A 6,000-nucleotide genomic window follows, 5' to 3' on the forward strand; every position below is an offset into this window, starting at 1 on the left:
ATATTTCCCTTTAGAAAATTAGTATCTGATATGTGAAAATACTAATAATGTAATAAGAATTAGAGTAATAATGTATAGTTTAACAACTTCCATAACAAGGAAAAGTCAGAGTTGAAGGTTTAAAATATTTAAGTAAATATTAAATTCTTTATATGTTGTCTATCACTAAAATAAAATGATGCAAAAATAAGACTGAATTTAACATAATATTTGCTCTATCTGTTGTAATTAATTATAATTATAGAGGTAATTTACCATTAGTCACCTTGAGATGACTCTGTAGGTTAAAAGATGCTTTGGTTCTCTAACATGTGGGAATGACAAATCATGTCTATATTCCTTTTCTGAAAGAACTATACCTTCCCTTTAAAACCAACATGTAATATGATCTACTATCGTTAATATTTTTGATATATATTTATACCAAATCATTCAAGACTTATTTGAAGTCTCTATTCAGACTTTGCTTATATATCTTTTAAGAGTGTAATCCTTAAGGCAAAAATTATATTAGTTACTCCCATTATAAGACTCAGCAATCCACTCCTAGGCTTTTAGCCAAAAGAAATAAAAACATGTCCACATAAAGACATGTACACAAATATTAGCAGCTATATATTTTTATAATAGTCCATTACTGGAATCAACTGAAATCTTCTTCAAATGATGAAAGTTTTACCACAAATCAAATCTGTAGAAATCCATGGGTTGCACATTAGCATTATCACCTGTCTTATTTTCTTCATAGCACTTATCACTCTCTGAAATTAACTTATTTTGTAATTTTCTGAGTTTCCTGGGAGATTGTTGGCTTCTTAGAATTTATACCTCGTTGCATTTTTATTTATCAAGTGCCTAGAACAGTACTTGGCACATAGTAGTTTTGCAAAAATTATTTTTTGAGTGTATGTACAAATGCTTCATAGCTATAATTTTGTTTGATGATTATTTTTTTGTTTTTCTTGTAATGGAATAGAATTGTGATCTAAGCAGCTACATTTCCTGGAAAGGATATTTTTTCAATTATTTTCAGCTGAATTAATCTCAAGATAGATTCAATGCCTTAACAAAGCTTCATTATGAGATTTGCTAAAAGTTGACTCTTCTAAGCATTACCTTCATTAATATTCTCTTCTCATTTTTCCACCCATTATTATATTAGTAACTGCCCAAAGCTAAGGTTTTTAAGAAAACAATGTTCTGTTCAAGGCTGAATATATAATGAAAAAAGTATAATAAATGTAGCAAATTATATGGCAAGAAATCTGTTTCTTGACAGGAATTAGCTATAGCTTAAATACATGTTTTTGAGCACTATATGTATTAAAATCACAGCATTTTAAAATATAATGATATTTACAAATAGGGGCTATAAAAATGAACTATGCATTTTGTGGCTGACTTCATCTATATGCAATTTGGAAATTATAATTTTTTTTATCTTAAAATGTCAATTGACAAAATTTTGAGTTCAAAAAAATATAAAAGGTGTTCTAGTGTAAATTTAAATAACATACTGTGTATAAGTTAATTAGCATGTCGATTTCATAATTTTCTTGATATAATACCTCATTATGTATACCCACAGTAGTGTATGGAATTTTATTTTGAAATTTCATTTTAATCTTTTGTCAACAATACCCATAAACATGTAAACTTTATGATAGAGGCTAATACATGCTTTAAAATTACTTTAAGAAATAAATATACCTAACAGCCTGTATACTAATATTATGTTTTTCCTGTTGTCTTTATTCTTCTTCATGGGTAATTCAGAAAATGATGCAATTTTGACAACTATAGTGCTACCTTAGACAAATACTTTCTATTTTACATGAATTTAAATAATATATTTTTGTAATTTTCTCATACTTTCTGTAAAAGTACCCAGGTTTTCACAAGATAAAATAAAAGACTTGAATGATAGTACAGTTTTATATTTTATCTTGCAATCTCTTTTAATTTCTATACATTCCTCTTTTAGAATTAGAATGATTACATCATTGTTATTATTTGCTTAAAGTTAAGTCCAACAGATTCTTGGAAAACTGTTCCATTTCTAATATACTGCTTTTCTATTTCCTAGTGGAGTGAATGTTCTCATTTTTTCGTAAAACAATGCAATGGTCTCATATAATAACTAGTCAGTGAGAAAACATAACAATGTGTTACTTATCCTCACAATATTTTACTGAAGATTGTTTAAGAAATTCTCACCACTATAAAATTCTAGCTTTAAAAATCCATTTATTATGTATAATTATTAATAAGTTATAAAAAATATTATCAATTCAATATGTCCTTTTTTGCGGTATGCGGGCCTCTCACTGTTGTGGCCTCTCCCGTTGCGGAGCACAGGCTCCGGACGCGCAGGCCTAGCTGCCATGGCTCACGGGCTTAGTTGCTCCGCGGCATGTGGGATCTTCCCGGACCAGGGCACGAACCCGTGTCTCCTGCATCGGCAGGCGGATTCTCAACCACTGCGCCACCAGGGAAGCCCAGCACAATTGCTTTTTAACATACATCATTATTTATAGTCATATAAATAATATATCATTATTTATATTATTTACAGCTAAAACCCCCCTTTGTTGTACAATTCTTCTGTTATCTACCAAAGGTATTTTCCTCTATTAAATCAGTTCCTCTTTCCTATAATTCTATTCTAGGTCCAGACATTATTTTCACAACTCTGTATGAACTGAATTCCCTAATGTATGTTTAAATTTAAGCTTTTCAAAATATATTTTAGGAATTCATATATAGCTTTGTTTCTCAAATGTGATTTAGAGAGACCTCAGGGACATTTGAAAAACACTGATTCTGAGGCACTTTCCCAGATCAATTAAATCACAGTCGGGTAGTGTGTCCCAGGCATTAGTAGTTTATAAACTCCTCAGGTAGTTTTAATGTGATCCCAGTCCTGATAATCACTAACACCAAACCATATTAACCAATATTAACATTCATTGGGAAAACATAGATGCCTTGATAAAAATGCAGATTTTGATTCAGTAGGTCTAGGGTTGAGTGTGAGATTTTGTATTTTCTAATCAGTTCCCATGTGATGATGTTGCTGCTGGTCCAGGAACCATACTTCATGTAGCAAGGAAACAGGATAGAGATGGTTGCTGAGAAAGAGGGTAGCTCCTAATCTCTATGTAATCAGGAAAAAAAAAAAAAGGAAGAAGGAAAAAGCAAGGAAAAGGAAGCAGGAGCTAACAGAGACAGGAACAATCTTTAAAGAAAATTAATCAGTGTTAGTATTTGAATTTACCAACTTTACTTAATGAATGTCTACTGGATATGGAGATTAATTGTTACCCTAATTAGCCTTCACTATATTTTTAAATGCGTACAATAAAGCTCTTGAAAAATAGATTCTGTTTTAAAGGACTTTTGCTCACATCTATTACACACGTTGGTTTCTTTCTAGAAAAGCGTGAAAAATAAACAAAGAACAAAGAAGACTTTGTTTACCTTTACACTGATTTACCTGGTTGTTCGTACTCACTGTTTTCTCAGCCCAGCTTTTCTCTAGTGTCACAGCAGAGCCTTCTCCATCAGGGCAGCTGGTGGGTACTGCTTGTATAGCTCCCAAGAGAATGAAGCAGGTGAGGAGGCTGAATAGTGAACGATTAGCTGGCAAGAGGAGCAGGCAATCCTTGGCTCAGATTCAGAAATTATTTTAACGTAGGCACTTCTTCCGTCAACATGCTTTGGTGGAAATGGTTACCACCTGTCCCTATTCCCAGGGGCTAATTTTCCTGCTGCCTAGTCAGCTTATAGTTCAAGAGGCTGTTAATGTTTGCAAAAGTAAGAATCAGGAGGCATGCCCTTGCTGCCCAGATGGTGGCTTCTGTACATCAGGTACAGTACATTTAGATGGGCAGAGTCCCATACTTAGCATTCACTGCTCCATATACTTTTTCTGCTGATAATGTTTGGTGATAGCTACCTGGACATAATGTGATCAGTGCACCCATAAACACCTGAACAGGTTTGTACATAGAAATGTCAAGTTGGATTTACTTTCAAATAGAATAGCGCATTACTCTTCAGGAAAAACAACAACCATTTCCTATGATAAAAAGTGGAATTGATAAAGTGTGTGAAAATAAAATATCAAAATTATAATAAAAGGTTACATAATCTTTTCCTTCATATTATTGTTTTACATATATGTCCTTATACTTATATGGTTACATGGATGTATTATATACATAAAGTTATGTTTATACTTGTGAATTTATATTTATATATTTATATAACAAATGTACTATGCTATATCATTATTTTACAATATCTACATTGTCTAACTGGCACAAATTTTTCTGTTATAGATTTACCTATATTCATTGTATTGAACTTATGAATAAATAATTCACCTGCTTTACCTATATTTAAGACAGAATTCTTTACAACTATTGAAGAGGAGGTATTTAAGACAAGAAGACAGATTAGTTAGTGCAAATGTATACAAGAGAAGATTAGAGCCTTAACAAGCATCTTAGCTCTGAGATAAAGAAGAAGAATCAGCTATATATATTTCAGAGAAAATCATTGAAATATATAAGTATTAAAGGTCTCAAGAAAGAGACTTTGTCCCACAAAATTCTGGTCGTTATTACCCAGAGCCCTAACTCACCCCCTGGCCTCAGTGTATTCTTCTGAATCTGATAAAGTATTTCTAAAGTAGAAGGAAACAAAATTAATGTTTCTAGTAGGACTCAGATATGTAAGATTTTCCATTATGAGTTACCTGCTTTTTGACACTCACTTTTTTCATGTGTACACAAAGGGCAAGGTCCTGCCATTAACTGCTCTGAACTTGAGACAGAGTAGAGAAAACAATTATCGAGGATCTGGAGACTTTTCCAGAAACTGATGGCACCAACAATGTGCTTAACAATTGGAAAACACAAAACAATTCTCTTAGTGTTGCTCCAGAATATCCATTGCAATAATAGAAACAGAGTAAGGTCAAACTCACGTTGGATCATGTGATTTTTTTTTTTTTTTTTTTTTTTTTTGTTTGTTTGTTTTTTTGTGGTACGCGGGCCTCTCACTGTTGTGGCCTCTCCCGTTTCGGAGCAGGCTCAGCGGCCATGGCTCACGGGCCCAGCCGCTCCGCGGCATGTGGGATCTTCCCGGATCGGGGCACGAACCCATGTCCCCTGCATCGGCAGGCGGACTCTCAACCACTGCTGCCACCTGGGAAGCCCTGTGATTTTTAACAGTAGTAAAATGTGTTCACTATAGCTTCCTCCATTTCTTTTCAGCTGTTCCTAGCTAAGGAGAGCTAAACAAATAGTCAAATAAGATAACACAATTATATGATTCAACAGATTTATTTATCCTGGTCTTAAGGCAGAACTTTAGGATTATGAATAGAAATTTAAAAGGAGGACGATAGGAAAAAAGAAGGAAAAAGAAAACAAAGAGACACAACAGAATGTAAATAAAAGTGAATATAGAGGGAAAATGCTGAGAAAGGAGAATTTGTTTCTTAATTTATTTCCAAAATGCTTCATGAGGTTAAGAAACATTGTATAACTTGAGTTACACTTAAATTTATACTTTTGGAAACTTGCAGATGTTCTGGTTTGATAAGTTTTCTCATCAGTGATTAGACTGTAAGAAAATTCATAGGCAATCCAATTTTAGATCATATATGTGAGAAGGTATGAAAATTTGTGAGCTTGGTGCTTAGTGCAGAGTAAAATCTTGGCATATCCCAATAATAACAAAACCTGAGTTACATTCATAAATTCACCATCAACCTAAACATTGAACTTTACTTTCTAAAAGAGAACTGGTTAGAAACATAAAAGGTATATATTTGACATGGACAGATGGAATATTTTACCAAATATTTATTTGGTAAATATGATTTGGTGGTTTTGTTGTTCAAAAACATATTATCATTATATAGAAAGCATGTGAGATGTTAGTATAAAAATAATCTTCCATTAAGAACTACATTGTATACTTTGTATC

This window comes from Kogia breviceps, chromosome 3 (assembly GCF_026419965.1).
Source record: "Kogia breviceps isolate mKogBre1 chromosome 3, mKogBre1 haplotype 1, whole genome shotgun sequence".
NCBI classification, from domain to species: Eukaryota; Metazoa; Chordata; class Mammalia; order Artiodactyla; family Physeteridae; genus Kogia; species Kogia breviceps.